This window comes from Macrobrachium nipponense, chromosome 12, assembly GCF_015104395.2.
Source record: "Macrobrachium nipponense isolate FS-2020 chromosome 12, ASM1510439v2, whole genome shotgun sequence".
Lineage (NCBI taxonomy): Eukaryota > Metazoa > Arthropoda > Malacostraca > Decapoda > Palaemonidae > Macrobrachium > Macrobrachium nipponense.
Genome location: NC_087205.1, coordinates 3,554,183 through 3,574,326, shown reverse-complemented (window position 1 = coordinate 3,574,326; position 20,144 = coordinate 3,554,183). Strand labels below are relative to the sequence as shown.

General features: G+C 37.7%; 1 long non-coding RNA gene across 1 annotated transcript; it reads left to right on the top strand.

Moving 5' to 3' along the window:
• The first annotated feature begins 7,219 nt into the window (after window positions 1–7,219).
• On the top strand, window positions 7,220–18,289 carry LOC135224299 (uncharacterized). Its single transcript, XR_010316696.1, has 5 exons — window positions 7,220–7,350; window positions 14,042–14,242; window positions 14,709–14,777; window positions 16,507–16,593; window positions 17,702–18,289. It is a non-coding gene; the product is annotated as an uncharacterized LOC135224299 (long non-coding RNA).
• The last annotated feature ends 1,855 nt before the right edge of the window (window positions 18,290–20,144 follow it).

Genomic DNA, 20,144 nt, shown 5'->3' with positions numbered 1-20,144 from the left:
TGAAATTCCCGCGCTAACGAAATCTTTTTCCAAGTGATGAAATTGGGAGGACGATTTCATAACGCTGGATTAGTTTCCATTTTATATATTTGTTTCTTTGGGAGTCCAGTGGTGTTACTGAGGTCATGTCGTTTACTTCATAATCATAATTTGTCAACGTTTTATTATCGGGATTATCTTTAGTCTCATCTCATTGCCATCGTCGTCTCTGATTATAATATATTTATATACATATGTATAGACTATAGTTTCACAATGAACTCTTGCAAATATACAGAAAAAAATCTCTCTCTCTCTCTCTCTCTCTCTCTCTCTCTCTCTCGTCTCTCTCTCTCTCTCTCTCTCTCGAATATTTTTTTCAAGTACCTTCATATAGACTCAAAACGCTACATGATAACATAATATTATCTCAAAATAATATTGGTGGTATAATTTATATCCCAACTGCCTGCATTCCAGTCTGTAACGCTTCTCTGAGCGTTTTTTTTTTTTATTGCACGATCGATTTTATCTTTCATTCCAAGCGAATTCTTTCATTCCTTGAGAATTCCATTTCATTCACCCTTCCATTCTGGTGCTTTTAATCATTCTTACATTTCATCTTACTTATAAAAGTGACATGTTCCATCCACAAGTTCAAGGGAAGATTCAATGCATTACTGCCACCTAATATAATTCTCCTTGAATTTTAATTTTTTTTCTCTCTTTTTTAATAAGTGAGATATCTTCTTTCAGTCTTTCCCGCTGTACCTCCTGTCACTTCTTGCTAATGAGCACCATTATTCTTTAGACACGCTCAAATTTCAAGTCAGTGGCCCCTGTTTCTTGTTCCATATGAATAGGGTTCACCTTCTGAATAATAATAATAATGTGCCTAACTGTTTGTATGCCTATCATCAACAAAATACGCCTTCAGCCTTGTTCATGAGCAGTACAGATTTCACAGGTGACCCTGAATCATCTGCGACAGGTGTTGGTAGGTATGCGTAATCATAGCTTAAATAAATAAAGATGTATGAAAGTGGGTAGAGAGTGAGAGAGAGAGAGAGAGAGAGATGAGGAACTTCCACTGAGTAGAACTCGATGTTAAGAGAGAGAGAGAGAGAGATAAAGAACTTGCACTGAGTTGAGAGAGAGAGAGAGAGAGAGAGAGAGAGAGAGAGAGAGAGAGAGAGAGAGAGAGAGCGATGAATTCAGATGAATTCCCACTAAGTAAAACATGAAGTTCAGACAGAGGGGAGAGAATGAAAAAAAGGGGGTAAAAAGTACGCTACAAAAACACTACCTACATATCCACGCAAGCGAAAGGAGAAATTGAAAGTAAAATAACACAACAGGCAACGCATCCACTATAACATCAACGGCATTCCTATTGTGCTGACAATATCAGTAACAAGCTAACTACAACAACAACAACATCAACAACAACAACGCCCCAACGAACTGCAGTGGCATGAATGAAAACGAGTGAAGGCACTTGAAGGACACTTAGAAATCAATATTGCACCATCCCAGCCCTGCACCTGTCAGGTTGTAAGGAACGATCGTGCTGCACCAACTCATATATTGACATCAGCCAGCAAATACTGCTTCAAGAAACCCCTCGAGCCGACAAACAACGGCATTATTTTTAAACCACCAGCTAAGGCAGCACCAGCAGCAGCAATACTATACGCCGGAGATCGATAGCATCGGAGAAAACTCTGGAAAGCTGGTCATGGCCTAAGAATTCCAGTGCAAGTTAAGTTCCTCCTCCTCCTCCTCGTCGACCTCTGTGTACCAGTAGGTATAGGTCAACTTTGAATATATATATATATCCTATATATATATATATATATATATATATATATATATATATATATATATATATTGTCTTCGAAATATACCGCTAAGAATTCTACCCTTTCGGTGGTTTATGGAATTCCGTTTAAAAAAAAAATATTACATATATATATATTATACTATATATATATATATATATATATATACACGTGTATCTAAATACCTACACATGCACATTATATATAATATAGAAGGAGACAATGGAGTATTGAAAATGAGCTGTATTCACTACAAAACCAGTTTTTGTGACCATAACGGTTTTTCATTTTTTTTCCTGAGAAAACCGTTAACTAGCGGAATCCCCGATATCATCAAGACATTAAAAAGAAAAGGACATGGACACCATTTATATGCATAGGTACGTATGAAAAAAATTTATTTATATGTATGTATATATAAAGTGTCCACGTATTTTCCATAATTCCTTGATGAATCTGAATTCTGAAATCGGCGGTTCCTCTAGCTAACGGTTCTCTGATAAGAGAAAAAAAAGTTACTGTCACAAAAAGCGGTTTGGAAGTAAATGCAGCTCATTTCCCATAACCCAATATCGCCCTCTCTATACATATATAAGAGTAATATGCATGTGTATGTATATATAAACCATTAAATTCTGGTAAACAGAAAAGGAATATGCATGTGTATTTATATCAACTATTAAATTCTGGTAAACAGGAAAGGAATATGCATGTGCATATATGTAAACTACTAAATTCGGGTAAACAGTAACGGACAATTCAAGGTCTCTACAGACCTTGGGACAATTCTCATAGCTACGCAGAGAACACCACCGGCTTCACCTAACTACGTATACCTTCCTAGCGGCAGCAAATTCTTATAGAAAACGGAAAACAAAAGGAAGTTACATCGGCTGTGAAGGTCACAACACGATAGAGTAAGTGAACACAGTCACCTGCTGTCTTGGCTCTTTTGTTTATTGATTATTTCTATACTTATTTCCTGGTATGTAATGTAACTGTCATTCTTCGTTTATTAGATTATTTACTACTACATATTTTTGCTTGTCTTTTGGTTATCGTGAATTTTATTTGTTCTTATGATATTTTAATGTATAGTATAGAATGACTTATTGTGATTACTAATTACTTTTATATCACGACGACTTATTTTTTGTTTATTTTATAAATATCCCATTACTGTTGCCATATTTGCTCTTTCATATATCTTGGATTTTTATTTGTCCTACTTTATTATCATTACATTCATAGCAAATATAGATTGATAGAAGTTATAGATTGATAGAAGTTACAAAGATTATTCTGGAAACTACCAAAAATCCCGTAGGAGGTTAGTGCCGTCATGAACTTCATGCGGTACACTGTAGGCATTATTACTTAAGGTTCTTCGCAGGTGCCTTCTGAAGGCTCCTAGCTGCAACCCCTTTCATCAATTTTACTGTACCTCGTTTCATCTTCCCCTTCTTCCATCTTACTTTCCATCCTCTCCTAACAATTGATTCATAGTGCAGCTGCGAAGTTTTCACCTTTCAAACCTTTTACTCTCGATTTCCGTTTCAGCGCCGAATGACCTCATAGGTCACAGGGCTTGGCCTAAATTCTATATTCAATTAAATTCGATTCAACAACTACCAAAGAAGGATAAACTAAGAAATACAGAGGTTATTTGGCCTTTGGTCTAAATTCTATATTCAATTCAATTCAACAATACCAAAGAAAGATCAACTAAGAACCACACAAGTTTCTGTTAGATTTGCAAGAAGGCCTTATGTCAGCGCTTCCTATTTCTCCTTCGAACAAGGCTCTGCAGAATGATCGATACTGGCTTCACTGTAACATAAAATAACATCTTTTGTTTTAACTTTTGTCTTATCTCTGTCTTCAGTGTAATCATTTTTCCTTTGTCTGACCTGACTTTTGATTCGTGTGTCCCCTTACTTTGAGAGGCTATTAATTAAAATAGTTTTTTTTTCTTTTCATTTGTGCAATTAGCGCTTAGGTAACTAGTACTTACAATGCGGGTTTTTCTCTGCATTACGTGTTTTTTTTTTCCAAGTGCATGCAACGGATGAAACATTTGCTGTTGCTACCGGCGTCTGGTCCTGCAATACATGCAAACCTTCTGGAACGGTGTGCAGACAGCGATGACTTTCACTGCTAAAAGAACTCAGTATAATGAAAGTTGTTCCTTTGTTTGCCATGTATGACTTTATGAAATTAACGTTTTATATATAAAGCAGTTCTCTCTAATAGAGGATGGCTTCCATTATAAGGAAGGAGTATGATCACATGCAGGCTTACCCCACAGTGGGGCACTGCCATCAGTGCACCTCACGCGGTGCACTGTAAGCATCACTTAATGTTCTTTGCAGCGTGCCTTCTGCCCCTAGCTGCAACCCCTTTCATTGTTTTGTAACTCCGTTCATTTTCTCTTTCTTCCATCTAACTTTCCGTTCTCTTCTAACAATTGTTTCATCATTATTCTCAGCGCTGAATGACGTCATGGGTCTCAGCGCTTGGCCTTTGGCCTAAATCTTATATTCCAGTTCCAATATTCAGGGATAAACTGTAGAACTTCCTATGCATAAAATTTCCAAAACATTAGCTGCTTCTTCATATATTATACAGGAGGCTCCATTTGCAGCACGTACGAAATACGTTACACACACGCACATACTCTCTTTCTCTATGCAATTAACTTCTATCTTGCACGCAACGGTTATACGTGAGTCTATCGATAAACATATAAGAAAACCAATACCTATCTATTTTCATCCTCAGAGACAGGTCTTACGTACGTACATATCCGTGTGGATGGGAATGTACTCGTCTTCCTTTCAAGAACTCGCGTTAACTTGTAAGTCCTCTCTATTGTTACTCACATGTCAGAAGACCCACACCTACACTTGTCTTACCCCTTCATACTGTATACATTCATACATATATGCATACAGACACAGAAACACACATATATATATTTATATATAAATATATATATAAGAAATTTTACTTTTTAAAGGTATGGATATTTAGGCAATATTCTCTGTAAAGTTTCTTTTGTAAATATATATAATGTATATAGCTTATAGCTGGAATAAAGGATTCAATTCAATTCAACTCAATATATATATATATATATATATATATATATATATATATATATATATATATATGTGTGTGTGTGTGTGTGTGTGTGTGTGTGTGTATGCGTGTATGTGTGTGTGAGAGAGAGAGAGAGAGCACTTGTACTTCAAGTACACAAGCAGGAAGCCTATCCCTATCAAACAAACACGCCGAATACAAAGAGGTACTTCCGTTTCAGTTACTTGGTCTGTCTCTATATATAGTACTATGTTCTATGAACGGATGAAGGGGCAGATATTGTATTATCGACCTAAGCCCAACTTATTTTTACCCTTGACATTTTTCTCATTTTCTGTTTATGAGGTAAAAAAAAATCTCAAAAATTTCTTCAGCGCATTACCGGTGGTGGTTTATGTTATTGGCACCTATGGCGGTGCCAGACGCATGATCATGGCTAACTTTAATCTTAAATGAAATAAAAACTACTGAGGCTAGAGAGCTGCAATTTGGTATGCTTGATGCTTGGAGGGTGGATGATCAACATACCAATTTACAGCCCTCTAGCTTCTGTAGTTTTTAAGATCTGTGGGCGGACAGCTAAAGTGTGAACGGACAGACAAATAGCCATCTCAATAGTTTTCTTTCACAAAAAACAAAAAGCCATTTCGTGACTGATTATATCCAGAGACGGAGAAAAATTGTGGCTTCTTTTACGTGGCCGTTTGATAAGGTCTTGATATGAAAGGAGTAATATGTTTTCTTTTCCTAATGATAAGATTTCATATCGTTTCACGATTTCATTTTTGTCGTTTTCTTATTGTTTTGATTTTTCTTTTTCCTTTATTTGCTGACGTTTCATCGAGTTTTTTCTACCTCTATCAAATTAAACTTTATTAATTGTCCCTTCTAATTCACGCTTGGTCGTTCTGTCTGCGTTTTTACCAACAATTTCATTGATAAATTTATCATGACGCGAAGCATCATAATGGAAAACGCTCCTTCATCAGTCTCTTTTAGTTTTCTGTAAAAGGAAACTATTGAGATGGCTTTGTCTGTCCACACGACCTCAGGTCTTAAAAACTACTGAGGATAGAGGGCTGCAAATTTCTGTGTTGACCATTCAACCTCCAATCATCAAACATACCAAATTGCAGCCCTCTAGCCACCGCAGTTTTTATTTTATTCAATGGTCAAGTTAGCCATAATCGTGCATCTGGCACCGCTAGCCCAAACAGGGCCAAAAGGCCGAAACCTCCCCTTAACAAGTGAAACCGGCCAAAACGGGGCCACAACGCCAAGGTGCCAACAACACAGGTCACCACCGGGCCATGGCTGAAAGTTTCATGGGCTGCAAATAAGAATTTCGTGGACCGTGGCTGAGAGTTTCATAGTACTGAAAACTCGCATTTTTTCACTTGTTAATGGACAAAATAATGCTTCCTGTATTGTGTGAAAGTTCACAAGGAAGAGTTTCATGAGCCGCGGCTGAGAGCTTCATACAGCATCATATGCTGTACTGAAAACTCGCATTTTTCAACTGTTAATGGACGAAATCATTCTTCCTTTCTCGTGTTCACGAGTTCACAGGGGAAGGAACGACTGCACTCACCGGTGACCTTTCCCCTCGCATCGACTTCGTCCGAAAAATGTCCGACCTGACTTTACCTTCCTCGTGTGAAGGAAGGAGGACAGGAAATGAACTGATGCTGACTAAGGGGAAAATTAGATACGTTTACGGAGGACTGGAAACAAAGAGGAAAATTAGATACGTTAATGGATTACTGAAAACTGTCGAAAATGTTGGGAGTAAAACATTATTTTTTTTAGAAATAGACAAAATTCATGGACGGGAAATGTAAGGCTAGCAGATTATAGAGATCTAAAGAATTCTTTTTATCAGAAATAGAAAAATATAAGAATAAAACTAGAAAACTTGGGAATGAAACGTGATGAAAGAGTGAGAATGTCAGGAAAAGCAAATCTAAATGATGAAAGCAACTGCAAATGCTAAAAGCACCAAAAGAAGGAATAGAAAACATTAAAAATAAATAATAGATCACGACAAAGAATGAAAGCAACTGCAAAGGCAAAAGCACCAAAAGAAGGAATAGAAAACATTAAAAAGAAGAAGAGATGACGACAAACATAGAATAGTGGAGGCGAAAGAATAAGTGTGAAGGGAAAGCTGAGAATGAAGCAGAGGCCAGAAGAATGTAGTAAAGGAACTCATGGAAAGGAGGACGGCGGGGGTGGGGGGTTCGGTGACGACCGCCAGTAAGGCTTGCGTCATGCTGGGCAAGTTTTATTCTGGGAAACCCGCGGGCGGTCAGTGCATTTTCCCTTTAGGTTTATAAGCAAGTTCAGCAAGGACAGTCAAACTGGGGTGAAAGTGCCCGGTCGGGGAGGGGGGGGAGGGGTGGCGGCTGTCTAAAGGGAGGATCGAAAGGTAAGCTTTATAAAACATGAATTCGTTCATGGCTTTGAAATAGTTATGCAATATTCACTAATAACCAAAGCTACTCAGTGGAGGAAATTATTCTTTATACAGTGACGAGCGAAATCCGTTTAATACAAAATACACTGCTGTAGAATGCATTCTGTTTATTTAAACCTGGAGTTACATCTTTTATTAACGTTTTTGCGTTTTACTTCAATTAAAGTAAAGAAAAAAAAAGAGGAAAATAAGTTTCTTCTTTTCACAATGTTCCTTTTTATAAGGCAAAATGTCGATTCTATTTTCCATAAAAGACATTACTATTATACATCCATTTTTCATATGTTAATTTCCTGTCATACATTTTAATCATATAATTTCATTATATATGAAGCTATATGATTAAAATGTATGACAGGAAATTCACATAGGAAAAATGGATGCATAATAGTAATGTCTCTTATGGCAAATAGAATCGACATTTTGCCTGAGAAAACCGAACATCGCGAAAGGAAAACTTCTTTTATACTTAGATTCAAGTAAAACATACAAACATTATGAAAAGGTGACGTGACATCCTAGGTAAATAAAGAGAATGCATTCAACAGCAGTGCATTTTGAATTAAACGGATTTCGCTCGTCACTGTATGAAGAAACGTTTCCTGAATTAATTGACAGCTCTCATTATTCATGAACATTGCACAATCATTTCACAGCTAAGAATTAATTCATAATTTACAGTCATCAGTTAAAAAGCTGCATCTTGCCTTTCGATCTTGTGTATACAAGTACAGATATATATTTACAAGAACACACACAGCACTTCCAGTGTTCTCTCTCTCTCTCTCTACAAACACATATTTTATATGTATATATAACGAGCATATATATATGTATGTATGTATATATGTGCGTGTGTGTAAATAAATTCTTCAGCAAAACAGGATACGTCTCAACTATAAATGGCACATTCAAACACTCTCGTTTAAAGCTAAGGACAATATATTTCGGTGGCCTAACTTCCACCCTTATCAAGTAGTGAATTCACTACTTGATAAGGGTGGAAGTTTGGAAGTTGGTCCACCGTAATATAGTCCTTAGCTTTAAACCAACGTGTTTTAATGGATCTTTAACACTTGAGATATATATGTATATGTATATATGTATATGTGTGTGAGAGAGAGAGAGAGAGAGAGAGAACTTGCTCCATTCATCCAGTTCTGAATACACACTCAACCTCACTCCACAACCTGTTTTCCTAAGCGTTCGTGTCGTTCGCTTCTCCTGAAACGCCTGGAAATACCTCCACACATTTCGGAGGATCGGTTCATGCCAAAAGAAAGGAGTTCCTGTCATGTATTGATTTTGCGGAAGAGAGGGGGCGGAGGCCCCGGATTTATCAAGAAAGTCCTGACCAGGACGGATGCTTCTTTTAGACTCGAAGAAACCACCGAATTATCCTTTTGCGCTCTCCACTTCGTTGCTCAATTAAGGTCGTTAGCGACTGGATCTACAGCTGGACAGATTTATGGGTTAAACTTGGCTCCGTTAAGTGTTTTGGATCAGTTAACCTTCGGCCTATCGATAGCGTCTGTGCCTCGCTCACAAGAAGTTCATTCTCAGTAGGAAAAGAAGACACACACACACACACACAGTATTTTGAAACTCGTTTCGTTATTTCTCATAGCTAGTCCGTTGGGAATAATGGTTGGTGTCGTGGAGTGCCACTCAGATTGTTTGTTTGTTTGTTTGTATGGTGTTTTTACGTTGCATGGAACCAGTGGTTATTCAGCAACGGGACCAACGGCTTTAAGTGACTTCCGAACCACGTCGAGAGTGAACTTCTATCACCAGAAATACACATCCCTCACACCTCAGTGGAATGCCCGAGAATTGAACTCGCGGCCACCGAGGTGGCAGGCCTAGACCAAACCGACCGATGTCGCGGGTTCACGTGTTAAGCTCTGGGTCTGTATCATAAACAGTTACTGCTGCAGTGTGGGGGTCTGCAGTGGAATGTTGAAACCAACATTCTTTGGAAGCTTGAATATCAAATCAATGGATCCTGTGTGCTTGTTCCATCAGTGAATAGGTTTCATCTACGGAAATAATAATAATTAATAATAATAATAATATTTCAATCCTAGAAGAGACATCACGTTTAGTCTAGGGAATGTTATGAAGAAACAACGAAGCGCGTCGCAAATCAAATGGGGTGGCTCTTTACCTGCGCTCTTCTTTTCCTACTGAGAAAGATTTCCAAAACATCTTTCTATCTTCTCTACAACAATTTATCTAGGCGTTGCCAGCTACCTCAATTCTTCTCTGTTTGTGACTTCTTTTCCTAGTCTATTCCTGTCTACGAAACTCTCAACTTCTCTTCAGTCAGTGTGTCTTCTATTACCGTCTACTAAAACAATCGCCTCTTCCCTGTTTGTGACTTAACTCTCCCCAGTCTATTCCAGTTTGTGAAACTACGTGTATTACTCTTTCGTTAATCTGTCTATTAAACAACTTATTTTTCTAATCAAATTGTTTCAGGCATGTTTGGAGCTCAATATTTTTGTTTTGTTTTGTTTTGTTTGTGGAGGTATGCGGTTCTTACTAAGTACCCTTTTTTCTGCAATTTTCTTAAAACGACTCACAGGGAAAATGACTGTCTTTCGCAGAGACAGAAGAGGAGTCATGGATTGTGTGTGTGTGTGTGTGTGTGTGTGTGTGTGTGTGAAGTGGCCGAAACGAGCAAGGCTGCCCAACACAAACACACTAGGGCGTTAAATTGATGTTGTTGGGCTTTTCACCCGAGCAATGTAACCCAACCTTTCGCAAACAAGCAGGTTAAATGACTTTAGGTAATAAGGAGTACATCAAATCGAAACTGTGCAATTAATGTTAAATGTTTACACACACATGTACTAGCAATCTATTCATTGTTTTCCATTTTGCTCATTATTTTCAATCAACAGGAAATACAAACAGAGGAGGTGACTCTCCTGACTGTGACCTACACTATTTATCTTGGGTATAGGGAATTCTAGTAATGACTGAGTAGATATAAGATATATAAGATACCCAATGTTTGCAAGTTAGCAGGAAAGGTCTAGTAATTAGACGACACAGTCCTTTCCCACAACCCCCCGCCTCCCAAAAAAGGTTCATCTTTACAAAATGTAAATCAAAACCCAGTTGAACAGCAGGCAAATTATGACTGATTACGGAACTGAAACACTTATCCTCTTAAACATGTCATGTGCCTTTTAAAGCCAACGCCCTCACTATGAATTGCCAATGCATAGATAAAGAGAGTACTATTGATCGAATGAACAGGACAGGACCACTACCTTACTTAGTAAGCCGCCCTACTGAAGAAAGACTGGACATTTTCTTTAAGTGGCTTAGCGGTACTTGAAAGTAGCCTACAAAAGGGCCTGAAACTGATCAATTTTTGGATGATAAAATATGTAAAGGTTTGAAAGCTCTAAACTGGATAATCATGATCAAGAACACAACCTGGGGAGGCTTCCAGCCCCTTATATTCGTCCTTCAAGCCCTTGGATTCTTCCCTTACGGGCGGGATACCGCCGCCCACAAATATCCTGCATTTAGCCCAGAGTTGGGTCTTTGGTCAGTGATTATCTGGTGTGTGTTGGTGGTTCAGAGCTGCCTTTCCCTGTCTGAATTAGCCGAAGCTTGTCCCGAGGGCAGCCGCCTTGGCGATATGATTCTGACCATAATCGGGTCCTCGCATTTTGTTGGAACAATCGGCAGTCTCTTCTGGAGTGCGTGCCAATCGAGGCATCTGGTGGCTTTAGTGCGCGGTCTCGAGGCAGCCTCAGAGGGCGTGTGCCGTGGGAAAATGAAATCGGCTCTTCACATCATGCCTAGGAACGTATTCTGCATTTTAGCCTTCATCGAAACAATCTACTTAATTTCCAGCAAGTCCGTGGTCGCCATCATTCAAGATTTTAAAGTCTCAAGTGTTCTGATGTCTGTTTGCGTTGCTATAATAATGACAGCATCCACTGCAATTGTGCTCGTCTTCATCGTTTCACTGAAAAAGCTCTCTTGTTACCTCGAATGCGTTGTTGAGGATTTAGAAGACGCCATGGAACGGGACCAAAAGTATCAGTCCTCAGAATTCGCTGTGAAAACCATCCTTCCAGCATCGATCATTCCAGAGCGCCATGGAAATGTCTGGAAGCGACTATCCGGCACTGGCGAGCATATCGATAAGGTATGAAATAACAGACGACAAGGGGAGGAGGTTTTAAGAGAGGGGAGGGGCGTGATGAGGGGAAGTAAGCACCCTCTAATGACTATTTTTTTTATTCAGGGTAAGGGTCGAATGCCTGATAACTCAGGGAAGGAATGAAAGCAATGTTTGTGTTATTCTTTCATACGTACAATTATCTCGGAGTTACAGAGTTAGTTATAATCTTCTGTTGAATAAAAAATTTGCAAATAAAGACAGAAAGGATGAAACTGAATAACTCTGCGCAACACCTCTGCAGCTGCTCTGGATTCTATAGCAGGGGTGGCCAGAATTTTGGACCCAGAGATCTACTCTAAAGACTGGAACTCTTCTACGATCTATCGTTCTACATAATTACATTATTAAGTGAAGAAATTCAAATAGCGCCATAGTACGATAAAACATGGGTACAATTGCCTCACAAATATATATATATATATATATATATATATATATATATATATATATATATATATATATTATATATATATATGTGTGTGTGTGTGTTTGTGTTTTTGTTTGTTTATACAGGATTGTGGGGGAATGGCGATCGACCAAACAAGTGGCCGCGATCGACTCTTTGACCACTTCTGGTCTAGAGCAACTGCAGAGAGGATAAAAGTCCTTGGAGACTGCAAACCTCCGTCAAAGCTGAAGAAGTCCCCGCCCCCCAATTTTTTTATTTCACCCCCAAATTTATATTTCTATCTTTCCCAAGATGCATTCATTTGGTACGTAATTATGTTAACAAACAAATAAAACCTGGTATAAAAAAAAGTCTCCCTGGCGGAGATAATCATTTAGATCACACGAACTCACCAACTACCCTCTTCCTATCCTTCATCCGATCATTTATATACTTTGAATGAATTCTTGATTAACTCGATGATCTCTCATTCAGTCCTTCATCTTCTCCGCCTTTTCAGGCATTGATGCAATCGTTAATCCCGCTGCAAATAAGGTCCACGATCACATTGGCAAGATGAGCGCACCCCCTCATTAACGCATAAGTGTTTGGTCATTACCGGTTGCAATACGCGAAGACCCTCTCACCTGCGCATGATAATTAGGTTTGGGCAATTATTCAGATAATTGACTCTCTCTGTGTTCTCGGTGACTGTTTGCTTAATTAACGGTTATTATCCAGGAGCGGTGGAGTGAAGTTGAGCAAGAAACGTAAATATAAATAGAATATTCCCATTTGCTTTTCCTCAGTTTTGAATAAGTTAGTGCGTGGAAAATTAGGATTGTTGCCGAAATGGCGTCGATTCATTTTATATATTCTATAGATATTTTATATATCTATGTAATAATATATATTATATGTAATGGTTATGTATATATCTCTATTCTTTAGATATTAATATATATATATTATAATATAAGATAGATATGTCTATGGCTACAGAAGCTTGTTCATGCCTTTTTGTGCTCTTTCCGTCGCACTGTTTATGGTCTTTTGAAATCCAGCTCGTTAAAAAAACTTGCCAGTTGTTGGATTATATATATACATATATATATATATATATATATATATAGATATATATATATATATACATATACATACTTAAGCATTTCAAGAAGATTTATAAAACATCCGATATTTCTCTCATATAATAATTATAAGTATGAAGGAACTTTGTTTTTTTTTTTTTTTTAATTCGATTCCATTTTACATTTTGTTCGAGAACAGTAAAAGGGTAAAGGTTGTATCGTCTTCTCTCCCTCTCTCTTTTTATTGGACCAGGGAAGGGTGTTTGTGTGTGAGGTGGGGGGGGGGGTGGGGGGTTAGTGTTGTAGGGATGAGGGATGCCCAGCCAAACCCCAAAACAAGTCTGTTGACTTCAGCAAATAGTGACAATGTTGTGGGGGGGGGTGGGGGGGGGGGGGGGGGGGGTGGGGGGGGGGGGGGGGGGGGGGGGGGGGGGAAGGCCTTGACCGGGATAAAGGATCCCGCCTTTTGAATTAAATAAGTCTGGAAGCCAGGCTTGCGACGGAGCTTATAGGGAGGAGAATACGATGCGAATGGGCAACGGGTTACAACGAGACCTAAAGTTCATTTACATTGTGACTTCACTATTTGTACTGACTTGACGATTGCTCCTTATTTTAAACACGTATTATCATACCCATTATTTTTCCTTGTACAGTAATATGAAAAATCGTATACAGATAAATGCCGTTCACGCTAACATTCATGTGCAATATGTTATGTCACGCCAAAATTCACTCGGATCTGATTATATCAAATAATAGTGTTCCATATCACACTAAGTTTTTTTTTTCATTTCTTTTAATTGTATTATTATTTTTTTGCACAGATCGAAGAGCTTCAAGGTAACCTTGCACATTCCTCAGCATCATGTTAACATTCACTCGGTTCAAGTTACATCAAATAATAGTTTCCCATATCACACTCTTAAGTTTTTTTATTATTATTTTTCTGCACAGATCGAAGAGCTTCAAGGCTTCCTTGCGTCGTACATCAGCGGCTTCTTACTCTGCACTTTCTTGGGCACCATCATTATCGACATCACGTGTTTATACAGGATCCTTTCGCGGGGACCCGAGTTGAGGGACGTGGTGGATGTGGCCTCCATTGTTGTGGCTTATATTAACATCTGTCATTCAGCTCAAAACTACGGTGACCATGTAAGGATGGAAAGGATTTTACTACCACTACGATAACTACAACTGCCATTGATAGAGATGATAGTAATCTATTACAAATTTTACGTATAAGTATATATTTTCTCGTTCAAAGTGACATATTCAGCAGTTTATAGTATTATTAATACTACTGATACCAGGTTTGTGATGGCTTGACCACCACCTTTGTTAATGAGGACCACAATCTATTATAGACTTTACAAATAAATATATTGTATCTTGTGAAAAGTTCAGTGATCGTATTTTATTTCAATATGATTTCAGACGTGAGAGTAAGCATTATTTCACAAAAAAAATTCACTGGCTGTAAATCATATACATACATACATACATACATACTTTCTCCAAACACACCAATATATTACTAATAAGAGCCATATTACTATTTCAATACTTCTGACAAATCATGTCATACTTTGAACTGAGTATTCTTTCTTTTATTTTATAGATAGGAAAAGTCCATTTAAAAATCCGGAGAATAGTTGGCAAGAATTCAGACCCCAAAGTGCTATCAAAGGTAAGACAAAATGACGAAAATAAATAAACGCTTTCTGTGACAAGGTCGGGAGCGTTGTGTAACCCACTACTCAATTTAGGAGTAAGAATTGAGTCTCCTTAAAAGAAAAAAAAAAAGTTCCTTCCCTTCATTTCGGAGCAAAAAAAAAAAAAATAATAAATAAATAAATTTTAAATATCGGTATGCGTTTAAGTTATTTAGGAGTAAGAATAGTCTCCTTACAAAAAAAAAAAAAAAAAAAAAAAAAAAAAAAAAAAAAAAAAACACGAATTCCTTCCCCTTATTTCGGGAAATAAAAATTAATAAATACAAACATTTCTAAAATATCGGTATGCGTTTAAGTTATTCAGGAGTAAGAATAGTCTCTCCTTACAAAAAACACGAATTTCTTCCCCTTATTCCGGGAAAAAAATTAATAAATACAAACATTTCTAAAATATCGGTAAGCGTTGAAGTTATTTATGGAGTAAGAATAGTCTCTCAAAAAAAAATAAAAGTTCCCCTCATTTCGGAGCAAAAAAGAAATTAATAAAAAATATCGATATGCGTTCAAGTTATTTATCTACGAACCAATTTCTAGTGAGATGGTGTCGCATCTGAAAATACCTCCTCACTAACATCATCGCGTTATAAAAGTAAAGATACATCCACTGATATTGCCTTTCAAGTTAAAGCCTTGATTTACCTGGAATATTGTAAAACCTGACGGGAACCTTCTGACCTATCTCAGTTTGCAGGTAATTTAGCTCCCCATTGTCGTTCAATTGGAACGTCCCACTGAGCCGCGACCATATTATATATCCTGGGTGCGTATTCCCGAACTGTAACGAGTACCGAGATATTCCCTGGAAAAGGGCAGGACGTCATAATATTATGATTTTAAAAGCTAACCATAGAATCCTCTTGAAAATAATCTCATTATATATCCCATCCCTTTTTTTTTTTACTGAAATAACCTAATCTAACCTAACCTTGTGTCATGGCAACGCAAAAAAAAAATAAAAAAAAAACCGGAGCTAAGTGCAATAGTATAATAGATGCATTTGATGTCTAGACCAGTCCCTTACGACGGTGGAACATACATCCTGCCCTGTGATTGGCTTATCAACAGCCAATCAGGAGCGTCGTAAGGGACTGGCCTAAACGTCAAATGCATGGTTGATGTGAATCTACTATAGTATACTACATCTGGGGAATTTGCATCCGGGCCGCCGAAGCTATGGCTTCCTTGCTTTTCCTTAAGAAGAGAACTAATCAAGTGCCAAAACGAGGCTCTGTGACTCAAGAATGCAGGCGTTTCTCAAAGCACCCCCGTGTTCACTAGACCCACCCCTGTGGTTGGCTTGGTAGCCTGAATTTCATTTAATTATTCATTCAGCAGATGGACGAAGAAGATGGTGCATAAGGTAACGCTATACTCTTATACGTAAAACAGAAACTGGTACTGAAACTCGTGTGAATTTTTAGACATGCAGTAAAAGGACCACTGACTCGTTTGACAGTGAAATAAAAAGCATTTTTTCAGTCCTACTCTATACGTCAATTTCAGAAATTTTAAGTTTGGCTAATATATATGAATGAAGATTATTTCATGATCATTCTGAATAAACAAACAAAAGAATGAAAAACCATCTGAAAATTACATTCAATTAATAAGTAGAGAAAATTAGTAAATAAAAAAAAATAAAAGAAAAGACTTATTTTTAACATAGCGTTAAATGATTGACAGATGACAGTTATCCTGATGACCCTGGATCGAATGAGAACCTTCGACGTGAGCGGATATTTCACCCTGGGGCATCACACGCTTGTCGAGGTCAGTGGGATATCGTTTCAGATCAGATTCTCTGCACTACCACTGGTACTACTACTAATAATAATAGTACTGCAACTACTACTAATAATTAATAATAATAATCTTACTATAATGACCGTTGTCTGTCATTCAATCACGGCCAAACGGCTGGTCCGATGGGCATGAAAACTTGGCAGGGTTATAGTGGGGACCCCTAAGATGGTTTATAATGGGGTTTCATCCTACCTCCCCCCCCAAGGGGGTGGGGGTGAGAAGGGACTCCCTGAAACGGAGCTGGTTCTGCCCGTGAACCGGGGATGGTTATGCCCGTAGATTGCTAGTAATAATAATACTAGCACTACTACGACTAATAGTAAGAATAATAATAGTAGTAAGAACAGGATAAAGACAAAGTTTTCAGTTTAAAAACCATTTTTTTGGAAGAGAGACATTTTAAACCATTCGGTCCTGGGGAGCTTGAAAATTTACATGCATACCATGAGCAGTGATAATTACGATAAATACATCGAATCATTCATGATAACAATGACAATAACACTCATAAATATAAGATTACTACTACATTTTTTACCAATGATATTAATGAAGATAAACCTACTTCTGCCTCTTTTGCCAATAAACCTACTACTCCCTGTTTTATCGATGATGATGATAATAATAAACATGAAACTACTAACTTTCTTTTTAACAGTGATACCAATAATGATGACTCTATTACTTATACCTCTTTTACCTATAATATAATACTCATCAAGATGAACCTGCTACTACCTCTATTACTAATAACAATGATTCTCTTTCTTTTCATCTAACGTAAACACCGAGGATGATCATTCAGATGTTCGAAAGCCTTTGCTTTTAACTTTCATAGATAATAATTTATTGATGTAATTGTCGATTTTTATTATTTTTTTTAGCAACAAGTGAGGATGATCGAAATCCTTTGCTTTTAACTTTCACAAATAATACAGTTCAGATATTATTGTCAATTTTTCATATCCAGCAATTGAATCACGATGTTGTAAATTGTTTTTAGCAACAAGGACGATAGGATTTTGAGCAATGTAAATGATAAATTGATCATCTGCGCGTTCTTTTTTCTCCCTAGGTCGCCAGCTTCACCGCCACATATCTCGTTGTGCTTTTGCAATTTGTGGGATGAGAAAACTCCTCTTCCTCCTTCTTCTTCTTCCTCTGTCGGCTAAGATGGGAAGGAGAAGGTGTCCTCCTATCGATCGCCACGAAGCACCGACCGACGCAGCGGCGAGTTTCCTCCTCCCACGCATTCGTGCATCATTCATTGGCTGCAACTTCGTGGGAAATGCGATCTACCTCTCTTTCTCTCTGTTTCTTTCTTTCTCTCTCTCGCTAAACTCTGCGACAACAAGAATAAATAAGTTTTTAGTGACGCTGACGTTTCTTCCTTCTTTTTCAGTTTATATGAAAGAAATTAAGCGCTATGGAGTCATTGAGTGTTTTTTGTATCCCTCTCTTTCTCTCTTTAAACTTTGCGACAGCAAGAATAAATAAATTTTTAATGACGTTTCTTCCTTCTTTTTCAGTTTATATGAAAGAAATTAAGCGCTATGGTGTCCTTTTTTTAGGTGAAAAACTATGGAGTCATTGAGTGTTTTTTGTATCCCTCTCTTTCTCTCTTTAAACTTTGCGACAACAAGAATAAATAAATTTTTAATGACGTTTCTTCCTTCTTTTTCAGTTTATAAGAAAGAAATTAAGTGGTGTCCTTTTTTTTAGGTGAAAAACTATGGAGTCATTGAGTGTTTTTTGTGAGTGTCTCTCTCTCCTCTCTCTCTCTTTCGTCTCTCCTTTTACCTCGCTACATCAACTAGATCTATAGATGCATTCCTTCTCTGCGCAATTAAGTGATCACTTATAGCCCACTGGCTTTCAGGCATCATCATGACCCAACGCTGCTAATACCCGACTGTTATGGCTTGCTACAAGTTTCAGTATCACCAAATATTTCAGAAGACGGGCGTTAATCCTTCGCATAAGCCTCACCTTTCATCCAGGCTTCAGACCAGCTTAAGTCGCCAAAAACCTCTAGCCGTAGTTCAATATCCAACTTGTGACACCACGACCTCCAGTGCCCGATATAAGTGACGCCTTAAAGTTGGATCAGTCGTTGCAAACTAATAGAAACGACCTCCACTGCACAATTTAAACGTCAAAATAGATAGCATATAACCTCACATATCAGATTTTACCGACCTCCGAGAGTGACCAATTACTAACTGATAGCGGCACGTATAACCTATAATTACGTTACTATAACTTCAAATACAGGAGTCAGCGGCGACCTGGTTAAATATCGGTGAAAAACTCGGACAAAAAAGGTAGACTGAGGGTACATGGTTTAAGCCCCGCTAAAACCTATAGCACTTATTAAAAAATTAGGAAAATAAAATATATTCGTAGCTTGCATTCATGTAAATAGGATCAGTTTTATTTCTTTTAATATAATTGTCATTATTTAAACTTTTATTTTAAAGCTGAGAAGACCTTTTATTGACTGATAAAGTCTGATCAAAATAAGTAGTAGTTTACCACAACAAACTGTCAGATTACGAAAATTTCCCGTGCTTGTCATTTTGGTATAAAGTTCATCTTTCCACTTCAGATTGGAAATCCTACCAACCCTATTGCAGATAACGAATGTATACGCTGCAACGCAATGCTGCTTCGACCACTGAAATCATATGACCACGCGTCACCTGATATATGGAACTGGGAATGATACCCGACCCTTACCGGAATAATGAGAGAGAGAGAGAGAGAGAGAGAGAGAGGAGAGAGATAGCACATAGGTTCACAGCTAGATTAATGAAGCGCGCATATACGAGTATACACTAGCAGGATACGATGATATCAAGCACCAATCTGTGACGTCATCCACAGCAACGTAAACAAAGTCCTTGATCAAAGTCTGTGACATATTACCGCGTATGGTGCCTCATAGAGGGACGTTCATGAAACCAATTCGTCGTTGGAAGGTTGAGGGAAATGATCCTGAAAGGCAGAGAAATGTGGTTTCAGCCTGATAAATGCAAAAAAGAAAAAAAAAATCCAACATGGAGTTAATACTATGCATTGTGAAAAAAATGACAAAACAGCAACAGGACGAGGAATGCTACAAAAAAAATGATTGAACTGACGTATCTAGTAAACACAGAACATCCGTGATAATATAGTTTCGTTTCAAAACATATCTGAATACGTATATGCAAAGTCAAAGTAATACTTTGACTCTGCGTATATGTATACATGTATAAGCGCGTATGTTCACATTGCCAATAAGCAAATTCAACGCGATGTATAGAGCTGTTCGTTGGATAATCCTATTATGTATTACAACATGACCTAACATCAGTAGCATCGATAAGTGACATGAATCTAGTTTCGTAGGAAGCTTCATTACCAAGAAACTGGTTTGAATCAAGAGTCATTGCAACCAAAGAAAAGTACTGTTCAAAACTGCAAATACCCTAAAATTAGCTATATGACCTACGTGTAAGATCGACTCACCAAAC